Below are 13,806 nucleotides of genomic sequence, written 5' to 3'. Positions count from 1 at the left end.
CACACACACGTACCACGATGAACCAACTTCTTTTCTTTTGCTGTTCAAGGAGGTGTTGCAGTGCTAAACCAATTGATATATATATATATATGTATATATATATATATATATATATATATATATATATATATATATATATATATATATATATATATATATATATATATATATATAGATAGATAGATAGATAGATAGATAGATAGATAGATAGATAGATAGATAGATAGATAAATTTAAATAAGAGCTAAAATCTGATCCATTGTAAAGACTTTATAATGACCTATGATCATTTCGATGCAATATCCAGATGGATTCATGCATATTATAAAATATTGAATATTGTATCTCTTGAGGCTCGGATTAATTCAAAGCAAACAGTAAAAATAGACAACATTCACAGACAATATTCATAGTTGTCCTATAATTACATGTAAATAAACAAGTTGAAAAGACATGATACGTAATGAAATTGTATAGCATATCGGTATTGAAACCGTTAGAAGACAAAGTAAATGAGAATTGATGCTAATTTAATTGATGCTCTTATATTTTATAATCTCCTATTATTTTTGATTACATATCCTTTATTTGTTTTTAGAAGATTATAAGTTCCATTTTTTAAATCAAAATTAATATTACAATGTAATATGATCAATAACTTTGTCCGACTCATTTAGATTCTCTAATAACACTTATATATATATATTATTTTGCTGGCGGTACATATTCTAAAATTGGAACGATACAGAGAAGGATGGCCCCTGCGCAAGGATGACACGCAAATTCGTGAAGCGTTCCATCTTTATACACGGTGGTGCATCAGCATGGCCGCAGCTCTGAGCTGAAACTTAAAAAAAAAAAATATATATATAATTAAGATTAGATTTGGATGGTTATTTTTTATTTTTTGGGGTGTAATTTATTTTAGCATATTCTGTAATCTTGAATGTATAATCTAGGTTTATCTTGATTACACATCCTTTATTAATGTCTTCAAGATCATATAGTAAAATATGAAATATGTTTTCAAATAATCAAAATTAATATTAAAATGTGATTGGATCAATAACATTGGCTCACTCATTTTTTTTAGATTCTCTAAAACAACACACACATACATATATATTATTTTGCTAGATTTAATGGTTAATTAAGATTAGATTTAGATAGGTGCTAGTTGAGTGTATATTAATTTAGCATATTTTGCATTTTATAACATTTAATCTTTTATTTATCTTGATTAAATATCCATTATTGGTCTCTATATGATTATAAAATATTTTTAAAAAAATCTAAATTGTTACAATATTGTCATAGATTCAATAACATTGACTAATGAGTTTAGATCCCTCTATAAACACTCACATATATATTATTTTGATAGTTTTTAATGTGTAATTAAGATTGAATTCATATGATTACTATTTGAGGATATCTTAAATTCATGTATTATGTAATATTGTAATTTAAAATATCCTTTGTTATATAGATTACATATCCTTTATTGTGCTCTTTAACTTGTTTTTATAAAAAATGTTTTTATAAATAATAATCAATTTAACAATGTGCTTGGATTTTAAAAAAAACTGATTCATTTAGTTTCTCAAGAAATTTTCTCACTTATTAATGTGCTAGATTTACCTCCTCTTGACCATCAATCTTAGCCTTATATCGCCAATTTTGCATATATAATGTCTCGTTCATAATATAACTTGATTTCTATAGAATTTTTTGTTCATAAATATCTATTGTATTATTCGATATTATTTAGTCTTCTGGCTTACTACTTTATATCATAATAATTACTTAATTTTTCAATCATAATTTTATATGTGGATCATTTGTGATGAGACCGTTATATTTATTTACGGTTTTTACACTATCGATTTAATACATCAATCCTAGTAATTTTGCTCTGAATATTATATTTAAACTTCATCACTAAGTTAATTAATTTAATTCTTCTTTAATTTCTTAGCTACAATTTATTTTCATTTTTACTCATTTTTTAAATATTTTGATAGCAACAATTTGAATGTAACCTTAAAAATTTTTTTATTGTATATATATATTTATATATATATATGTGTATATATGTATATATGTGTGTGTGTATGTGTATATATGTATGTATATATATATATGTATATATATGTGTATGTATATATATATATATATATATATATATATATATATGTATTTATATATGTATATTTATATATATATATATATATATATATATATATATATATATATATATATATATATATATATATATATATATATATATATATATATATGTATTTATATATGTATATTTATATATATATATTTATATATATATATATATATATATATATATATATATATATATATATATATATATATATATATATATATATATATATATATATATATATATATATATATATATATGTGTGTGTGTATATATATATATAATGATAATATAGATTTAATCAAAAGATTAAATGTGGTACTTAAAATGTTTGAGGCACCAGAATTTGGTAGGGTAAAAAACAAAAACAAAATCAATCAAGAGATTTGGTGAATAAAATTTGAAGTTAAGCAACAAAAATTCAATACGTCATAGCAGTACGTACGTTTCGTACAAGCTCCATTTATTCATGTAGTGAGAACACCACATAAAATGTACAATGAAAATGTACTCCTCAGCTGCATAATGGAATTTCATTTTAGAAAGACATTTTGAGGATGTTTGCAAAAAAACAAGAGTAAGAGAAGAAAACATATCATCTCGACTATGCTCCTGTTCAACAGACTAGTGAATCAAACAAGAATTTAAAATCTAATTGGAGGGATAGTAGTAATTTCAAATTTAGAGGAACGTAGATTAAGTAGTGATGGACAGCAGGTTAGGAGTAAATCAAGCATGAAGGAAAAAAAAAGGAAATAGAAGGACAATACCCTAAGGAGTGGTAAGAATTTGTAAAAAATTTAAGGGAAGGGAATTAAGGTCAAGGTATTAAAGAAATATATCTATTCTACAGTATAAATAGAATAATACAATGAAACACTAAATTACTAAGTTTAAAACTATAGGGAATAATAATAACTAGAACAAAATAAACATATCTAGTTAAAATAAGATATACATTAATGTGGGGTAGTATTATTTATGAGTAAAACCATAATATTAATGGCCAAAACCTGAACAGAAAGAAAGGGGGGGAAGAAGGAAGAGGAAAAAAGGAAGAGGAAAAAAGGGAGAGGAATAAAGTTAGAAAAACAGGACTAAATTCTTGTTTGATTCACTAGTCTGTTGAACAGCAGCATAGTCGAGATGATATGTTTTCTTCTCTTACTCTTGTGTTTTGCAAACATCTTCAAAATGTCTTTCTAAACTGAAATTCCATTATGCAGCTGAGGAGTACATTTTCACTGTATATTTTATGTGGTGTTCTCACTACATGAATAAATGGAGCTTGTACGAAACGTACGTACTGCTATAACCTATTGAATTTTTGTTGATTATCTTCAAATATATATATATATATATATATATATATATATATATATATATATATATATATATATATATATATATATAGATATATATATATATATATATATATATATATATATATATATATATATTGCTTATTTTTTCTTATTTTTTACAATTTATTTTCTATAATCTATCGGGCTTAAATAACCATATAAGGCTTTTTACTTCTAAAGCTTAACTTAATATAATGTCTTGTTTAGATTATGTATACTTAAGGTGATTATATGGTATATTATATATTAGCATTACTTATTAGATTTACTTCTATTTGACCATTAACTTGTGTAATAAATAAATATTTTAAATATATTTTAAATATCTAACGGTTTTTTCTTCGGTCTGAGATGATCATAGGCCATAATAAAGTCTTTACAATGGATCAGATTTTAGCTCTTATTTAAATCAATATACATACAATAACTCACATGTGAGTATTTTTCTCCGTTTGATAACAGATACAATATTTTTACCAAATTTTGGTATAAATCTATAAATACACACATGTATATATATATATATATATATATATATATATATATATATATATATAAATATATATATATATATATATATATATATATGTATATATATATATATATATATATATATATATATATATATATATATATATATGTATATATATATATATATATATATATATATATATATATATATATATATATATATATATATATATATATATATATATATATGCATATATATATATATGTGTGTGTGTGTATATATATATATATATATATATATATATATATATATATATTATATGCATTTATTTTCTCTTAGTTAATAATTAACTCCGACAAAATAAATTGGTTAATAGATACCAGGGTAGCAAAGATCTCAAAACGACTGTGGTGTAACTCCTGTTTATGAGGTAGAAACTCTGTTATTTTGGGTATTTGAGTAAACATAAAAATTCAATAAATGGAGTAATACGCATATCTTAAATGAATTCTCATATATATATACATATATATATATATATATATATATATATATATATATATATATATATATACATATATATATATATATATATATATATATATATATATATATATATATATATATATATATATATATATATATATATATATATATATATGTATATATATACATATATATATTCTCTTTTCTCTTTCCCATCGACACACACACGCACACACACAGACACACACACCAACACAAAAAAACACACACTCACACACACTCACACACACACACACACACTCCCTCTCTCACTTTTCCTCACACTCTCTTACTATCCTATATATCTCTCTCTCCACCCCTACACACTCAATAAAACTATATAAAAAGCCCCTCCGCAAGGTCTTCTCAAAACAATTTGAAAATCCTACACGACTAGGTGAAAAGCGCTTTATTTAATATGTGACATTAATAAAAATCTGTAAATGTACAAACATCCAGATTTCTGAGTACTTTAATTTTTTCTCTCTCTCTCTCTGTCTCTCTCTCTCTCTCTCTCTCTCTCTCTCTCTCTCTCTCTATATATATATATATATATATATATATATATGTATGTATGTATGTATGTATATTAAAGCTTTTAGTATATAATTTATAATCTAAACATAGGGTTATTAGTTATAGTGGATAGGTAAAGTCTCACACAGTTAGCTGTTTCTAGAACAGCTTAGCGTGTGGAGCATGCGTTATTGAGCAATGATTTCAACATAAGATAACTATTATGTCAAGGGATAGAGAGAAATGAATAAAGAATACCTTTAAACAAGGTTATTAGTAGTTCCCAGTTCATTGAATATCTAAGGGGTGTCCAAAATAGAAATCTATTATTGGTTATTAGTCCCATGGTGGAAGAATTTATAAAATCCTTAGTAAGCGATGATATCTTTTGGCAGTTCCATTGTTGACTTTCTCTTTAAAGAGGGAACTAGTAATTTCTAACATCTTTACCTTGGATTTTCCTTGATATTTCAACTATTATGTATTTAGATTTGAGAGTATCAAGAGAAAATTCAAGTTTTGCGTGCATTTTAGTGATGAGGAAATATTCAGGAAAATTTATCATTTTTGCAAATATCACGAAATTTACGAGAGATATGTTTTACAAGAAACAACAGTAATATTAACTTCGGTTTTCATATTTCAGAGACATAGTTCCAACCGCGGCTTAAAGTTCGAGTTCGGCCTCAAGTCAGTCGTGATCGAGCAGATGTATGATCAACAGCGCTCTAGTTGTAACCACCCTTTCTGTTTTCTAGGACTACATCATATCCTTTCTTTTTTTAAATGTTAGTGAGCAGTTATTTAATGAGCAGCAGTGATCTATTTATTTTTCCCAATTTAACTCTTATGTTTAAAATAATTTATAATAGAAAATGATGAAAAAATCCTCCTCAGTAACACCATGAATACCGACTAAGCAATAAAAGAACCTCTCTGAACAGCTGCATAACGTATGAGAAAATGAGAAATAAGAGCTAAGACTCCGCGAATCATAATCTACAACGTAAAAAAGGAGGGTTTCATTAGATGACGTTAGTCTTTGATAGACTGCGTGACGAAAAATATAAAGTGTTGATGCTTGGAACGTCTTTAATAATAGTTTATTCATAATTTGCTCAACCAGGACTGGCTGATAAGTGCAGGTTAACAACGCTAAATATAAACGCAGTAGTGTAAATGAAAGCGAAGTAACATTTTGGGATATCTGTCTGCAACAGAAACAAGTTACAGCGGCAATAGTTTCAGTAGGAAAAAGTGGAGTAGCAAGGGAGGAAAAAAAAAACAAAAAAAACATTCGGAAATCGAAAGTAGAAAAATTTTAAAACAACAGCAACACTAAATACAAGCTTAAAAGAGACAGAAAAATATATTTCGTTTTCTTCCAAATCTTTCATATTCTTTGTTTTCCCTTTTTGGAAAGTGATATATCGCACTCCACTTTGATATGCAAGCGATAAACGAAAATTTATATGCCCCAGCTTTAATTTAGTCAAACTAAAGTCAAAGAAAAGTGTGAAGGATGTCCATAACAATCGTTGTGAAAGAATATGATTTAGAAGTCATTTTCAATGAATAATTCCTAATTACTGACAAACTGAGGGTAAAAAATAATGGAACACCTATCAAACTAAAATATATAATAATAACAATGATGATGATCATGATGATAATAATAATAATAACAATAATAATAATGATGACGATAATAATGATAATGATAATAATAGTAACAATAACAACAACAACAATGATAAACAATACGAATCAAGTACACACAGACATACACACACACAGGTATTATCTTGAAGAGAATAATAAAATAGAAATGTTATCAAGAGGAGGTTCAATAAAAGAGGAAAGTAATAATCCCAAGTGCTAAGTGACTCCAGTGTACCCTGAAGCAGTACGATAAGGTCTATAATGCTAGAGATATAAAGCAAAGTGTGTAGATAGTGTTCAATATTTTATTCCCATTCTTACATCGAATCATTTTCTCTCTCTCTCTCTCTCTCTCTCTCTCTCTCTCTCTCTCTCTCTCTCTGTACATATATATATATATATATATATATATATATATATATATATATATATATATATATATATATATATATATATATATATATATATATGTGTGTGTGTAATAATATATACATATATATAATACACACACATACACACACTCACATACATATATATAGGGTCATCCCATAAATAATGCGTTTTTTAATACTTCTTTTATTTTTCAGAATTAAGATAAACAAAGTTATTTTTTAATCAAAAATATACTCTCCTACATTTTCTACATTGCCCTTCCATCTATGTGGTAGACCTGCAAGGCCCCTCTTCCAAAATTCACTTGTTCGTGACAAAAAGATTCCTCCAGTACTGTTCTCACCTTATCTACAAAATTCATATCTTGCTGTCCAAATGTTTTTAAAGACCGAGGAATAAATGATAATCAGATGGGGCAATGTCCAGCGAATATGGTGGAGCAGTTTGAATGGGAAGCGATGCGTCCCATTCAAAGTGCTCCAGCCTTTGGATTATCATCCTCGTTGTATATCACCGAGCATTATCCTGATGGATGAACATCGTCCGTCTTGAAACAAAAGATGGTCGTTTTCCTTGTAGCGCTGACTTAAGCCGCTCAAGCTACTCACACCATATTCCTTTTCTCATCGTTTAGCTTGGGTTTAAGAAAGTTGGAAGTGGACTAAACATTTCATATCCCACTAAATGTTGGTGATGGCCTTATTTAGCCTGGTGCTTGTCTTTCCCTACCCGCTCTCTTCGACACTTGACATTATTATAGGGAACCCATTTCTCGTCACCAGTCATTATTCGGTCCCAAAATGTCCATTCGAAATGTGACATCAAAGAAGACCATACATTCACTCTCTCCGCACCACTAGACTGAGAAAGTTTGCGAAGAACCCACTGACCCAATTTGCTCATTTTTCCGATGGCATGCAAGTGTCGATGAATGGTTGAATGACCAAATCCAAGCTTCTCCGCTACATCCTGAAGAGTTACGATCGGCGGCGAGCTGGCAGAAATGTTAGTACGCCAGGCGAAATGATTAGCGGTATTTCGTCTGCCGTTACGTTCTGAGTTCAAATTCCACCGAGGTTGAGTTTGCCTTTCATCTTTCGGGGTCGATAAATTAAGTACCAGTTACGCACTGGGGTCGACGTAATCGACTTAATCCGTTTGTCTGTCCTTGTTTGTCCCCTCTATGTTTAGCCCCTTGTGGGCAATAAAAAAATAAGAGTTACTATGGGATTTTGTTTCAGTAGGGTTTGCAGAACGTCCTCGTCGAGCTCTACAGATCTTTCAGAACGACGATCGTCTTCTACGCTGTAGTTTCCGGCTAGGAATTTCTGGAACCACCGTTGACATTGGCTTACACTTACTATCCGATCCCCATATACTGCATTAGTATTTCTCGAACTTTCCGTTGCATTGTTGCCTTTATTGAACTCATAAAAACTAAATATGCCGAATATGCTCCTTTGTCACTTGCATTATAGCTTTGAAAAATAACTGATCGAACAGTACTCTTCAAAACTAACAATAAGGACATGGTAAAATTACAACCTGCTTTTATAGCAAGTTGATGCGAGTAATTCATCCCATCCTCGTCTGACTTTTAGCTCATGCAATTGAAAAGAGCATTATCTATAGGCTGACCCAATATATATATATATAAGATAAGTATATACTTCGTATGTATATGTATATATATATATATATATATATATATATATGTATGTATATAAATTCTTTTTTTCTTTTATTCGTTTATTTGTTTCAGTCATTTGACTGCGGCCATGCTGAAGCAGTGTTTAGTCGAATAAATCGACCCCAGGACTCATTCTCTGTAGGCCTAGTACTTATTCTATAGGTGTCTTCTGTCGAAATGCTAGACACACGAACATCAGTTGACAAGCGATGATGTAGGGACAAACACGCACACAAACGCGCGCGCACACACACACACACACACACACACACACAGACACACACACACACACATATATACTCATACATATATATAAAACATAAAAAGATAATAATAATGTTGACGATAATCATAATGATCATAACAACAACAACAACAATAATGATAACCAATTAAACTCCAATACACACTGACACGCACACACAATATCATTGTCTGAGAACGATATAAGGTTATTCACTAAAGGACAGAATTTCTAATACTGACCTGTTTAGCAAGTGTAAGATTGGTGGAATTGAGAGCTTCCTTATGCAATCCCAATTGCGCTGGGCTGGCCATATCGTCAGAGTCACTGACGAAATAATACCCATGGTTGTCATGTACAACCAGCTTAAGAGTGGGCACAGGTGTGTTGGGCAACCATGGCTCATATCTAAGGACAAGCTGAAAAGTAACCGCTTAGAAATGAAGACAGCTCTAACAGTCTTGATGCGAATAAAATGGAGATCGTTGTATCAAAATCGTATTAGAAACTGTTACCACTGGTATTACCAGGCTTTGGGGTGCAAGGCAACGGAGAAAAGCAGCTGCAAATATACAACCTGAACTGACCTGTAATCCTCATACTTGCAGGTCTGTGGACTTTTTTGAAAACCGTTGGCGAGACTTAAATGTCACATTCGACAAAAGCATTATAACTGACAAAGAAGGAGTCAGTCTTGGGTTCCTCGTGCGCCGAAACCGACGGGAGTGTCCAATATATTCATCATATTTGATAATACATCCTATCTGGAACATAGAGCTACATACATACATAAAAGAAATGAAAAGAAGAAGAGCCTCGAGAGGAAAATGAAAGGCTTAATATATATATTTAAATCATACCATTTTGCCTACAGGACGTTGAGTAAATGACTAAAATTAAAATAGTAGTTGGTGGGTTAATTTTTTTATGGAGGTAATAGGATGGATGAGTAATAAAGAAGTCCTTCATTATTACGTATCCACCCTATTACCCCATAGAAAAATTAACCCAACAATTACTGTTTGAAGTTTAGTCATTTATTAAACGTCACCGTCCCAAAGCGACACACAAGCAAAATGGTATGATTTAAATATATTAGGCCTTTCATTTACCTCTCGGGGCTCTACTTTTCTTTTCTTTTTTTTTCTAATCCGTGATCAGCAAAGCATCCACAACATTGACAACTTCAAGTCAACCACCAAATAACATCAATAGATGCTCTATTTAATTCTTGTCTGCGGAACACTAATGTATGTGACAGTAACAGCACTCAGATTAATTTTTTTCTTAAGAACCACACGGTTCCTGGTTCAGTCCCACTGCGTTGCACCTTGAACAAGTGCTTTCTACTATAGTCTTGGGCCGACCAAAGCCTTGAGTGGATTTGGTAGACAAACTGAAAGAAGCTCGTCGTATACACACACACACACACACACACACACACATATATATAATATATAATATATAGATATGTGTGTGTGTGTGTGTGTGTGTGTGTGTGTGTGTGTGTGTGTGTGTCTTTCTGCCTGTGTGTGTGTGTGTGTCTTTCTGTCTCTGTGTGTCCCCCAACCACCGCTTGGCAACGGATGTTCGTGTGTTTGTATGTCGGTAATGTAGCTGTTCGGCATAAGAGAGTGATAGAATAAATGCCAGACTAAAAAAAGAAATAATAGTGTCGATTCATTCGACTAAGAAATTCAAGGCAGTGCTCCAACATGACTGCAGTCTAATGAGTGAAACAAGTACAATAGAAAAAAATAAAAGATAAAACAATGTAAACAATTTATATAACTCTTCTTTGGAAATGCAATGTGTGTGACAGTAACAGCACCCAAAACTTTCTTTTCTTTGTTTTTCTTCAGAAGTAAGCATTTTATAAAACAACACCCCACCACGACAACAACTCACCAATTACATCTGCTACACGAGAAGTGGGAAAGTAAAAACACAAATTCTATTTTATATTCCTCTGCTACCACGAGAAGCATCATGAGAAGCAAGTAGATTTTGCAGAACAAACATCAAAACAACAAAAGCAACAACAACAGGATGAAGATTCACCTGAACTTGACATCTACTTTCTTGAGTTGATATTACAAACTGATTCTTCACCCTCCTACCACTGATGCTTAAGCTGCTGCTGCTACTACTACTACTACTACTACTACTACTACTACTACTACTACTACTACTACTACTACTACTAGACCAGCCGGTGTTTCTTCCACTCCGTTTCATTTTCTTAATTTCTTTTATAAAATCTTTCCTTCTCTTTATTCTTCTTTTAATCTCCCTATTGCCCTTTTCTGTAGGGTGTAGAAAGTCTCCTTCTTTGTATATCTTAGGCGACATGCTGCCTTGCCTCATTCTGCCCTGTTTTAACATTACTATTTTGCTGCCGTGTGCTTTTAGGGAAGTTCATCTGTTGCAAGCACCTCGATTAGACCTCCAAATTGTGGAATTCTGTGATGCACCTTCTACGCACTAGAGTTCTATTATACAGTTTCTCATGATGCCAAAAAAAAAAAAAAAAAAGAAAACAAAGCAAAAGAAAGAAAAAAATGAAGCTTAAATCTTGTGGTCAATCCTTCCTGGATTTTTTCTTCATCCTAGATATACACATCAACTTCAACTTTAATGAAAACCAAAAGTCTTATTTCTCGCTGGGATGTAAACTTTTTAATCTCTACCTATCAAAACCCACAGACCATATTCTTTGTTCAATATATACTCTCTACTCAGACTTCTCTCTATAAGGTGGCATCTGCGCATATGTAGACTCTACACTCTTTGTTTTTCCCAGTTGAACTTCTGCAACAATGAATTTCAGTTACTCTGCTCAAAAAATCTGAAAAAAGCAACGCACAATCTCTTTCCACAAACCGGATATAATTCGGAAACAAAGCCGAATGGATCAACTATAACATCAAATGAAAAACCGTTTGTAAAACCAAACCCGACATTAACCTTGTATTAACGGGTCAAACAGATGTTCAATACGTTCTCTCGAAAGAATTATATCTCTAAAGGAAATTAAGAACCTCGAACGAATGTGTAGATTCCGAGGACGAATTTTTTTCCCTATGTCCGTATATATGTATGTATGACATTATTCAGTTGATTTCAAGATTTCTTGCCAATAGAGAAAGAACCTGTTTCTCATCTAGATCCAAGGCTCCTCCATTGGAATTTCAACATCAACAGTAGGTATTTTTGTATGTATGTATGTATGTATGCATGTATGTATGTATGTATGTATGTGTGTATGTATGTATGTATGTATGTATGTATGTATGTATGTATGTGCAGATTTATATGTTTTATGCATGTATTTTGATGCATATAGTTGCATATCTAGACAGGCTCATACATATTTAAATGGAAAACATCTAGTAAGTTTTAAAGATCTTTACAGTTCCAGTGATGGTTTGGAACTGTAGTCTTCGAATTAGCTTTGTCCTTTCTGGTTTTGAGAAGCCTAATTTTTCAAGATTGGTATTTAGCCAGGGCCCAAATGGTTACAGGTATAAACCTGAACTTGTAATCTGGATAGAATAACTGCAAATTTCTCAATACTTCAGCGTAGGTATCCTCTTTTTCAGTGACTTTCAGCTTTATGTTAACATACACTGGAAACTGACTCCCGCAACTATACACAATTACCCTTCTCTATTCCAGATCATTATATCAGGTCTATTGTGTTTACATATTATTGAGGATAGAGAAACTGCATATTTCTCAATAGTTCAGCATACATATGTATGTATGTATATATACGAGGGGGTACCCAAAAGTAAAAAGAAACGTTCTCTGTGGGTCAAGTCCTTTGTATATCAAGTTTGTGACGCAAGTCTATCACTTCATTAGTTCCCTGTTACCCACAAATAAACAACCACAATTCCTTCAAATTTACTTTATGAATGATGTAGAACAACAAAATCGAAGGAGATGTTAAAATTTCAGATGATAGATCGTGTTAGACACAGTGCTAACTGCTGCAAACGAGAGTATATCCACTGACAGATTTTCGATGCGTTCAAAAATCATATAACTCCCACTCCAATTTTCCAAACGGACACATAGCATGTTGCTTAGTCGAATTAGCCCATCATTACTCCCCAAATGTTTTATTGTCAATACTGTACTTTCCCATATCACCTGTTTCAACATAGCTGAAATATATTATATACAAATCATACCATTTTAATCCCGAGCAACGCCGGATATCTCTGGTAGTGTATATATGTATATAAATAAATAAATATATATATGGCACCTTGGGCAAGTATCTTCTACTATAGCCTCGGACCGACTAAAGCCTTGTGAGTGGATTTGGTAGACGGAAACTGTATGTATGTATGTATGTATGTATGCATGTATGTATGTATGTATGTATGTATATATATATATATATATATATATATATATATATATATATATATATATATATATATATATATATATATATATATATATATATATATATATTTTTTTTTATAGTTTCAGCTTAGAGCTGCGGCCATGCTGATGTACCACCGTGCATCAGCATATATGTATGTATGTATTATACATGCATGCATGCATGCATGCATATATGTATGTATATATGTATTTATTTTCGGCTTACAAATATTTCAGATATTCATTTAGGGTGTGTTCATGCTTCAAATTTCTCAATCCATTGATTCATAGACTTATATATATATATATACATATATATATATATATATATATATATATATATATATATATATATATATATAT

General features: G+C 30.5%; 1 pseudogene; it reads left to right on the top strand.

Annotated features, from left to right (window-relative positions):
- Window positions 1–705: 705 nt before the first annotated feature.
- Window positions 706–806, top strand: LOC128247167 (U6 spliceosomal RNA; annotated as a pseudogene).
- Window positions 807–13,806: the final 13,000 nt, after the last annotated feature.

The sequence above is a fragment of the Octopus bimaculoides genome, chromosome 2 (assembly GCF_046866305.1).
Source record: "Octopus bimaculoides isolate indiv1 chromosome 2, ASM4686630v1, whole genome shotgun sequence".
Taxonomy (NCBI): domain Eukaryota; kingdom Metazoa; phylum Mollusca; class Cephalopoda; order Octopoda; family Octopodidae; genus Octopus; species Octopus bimaculoides.
This window is presented reverse-complemented; position numbering and strand designations above follow the sequence as displayed.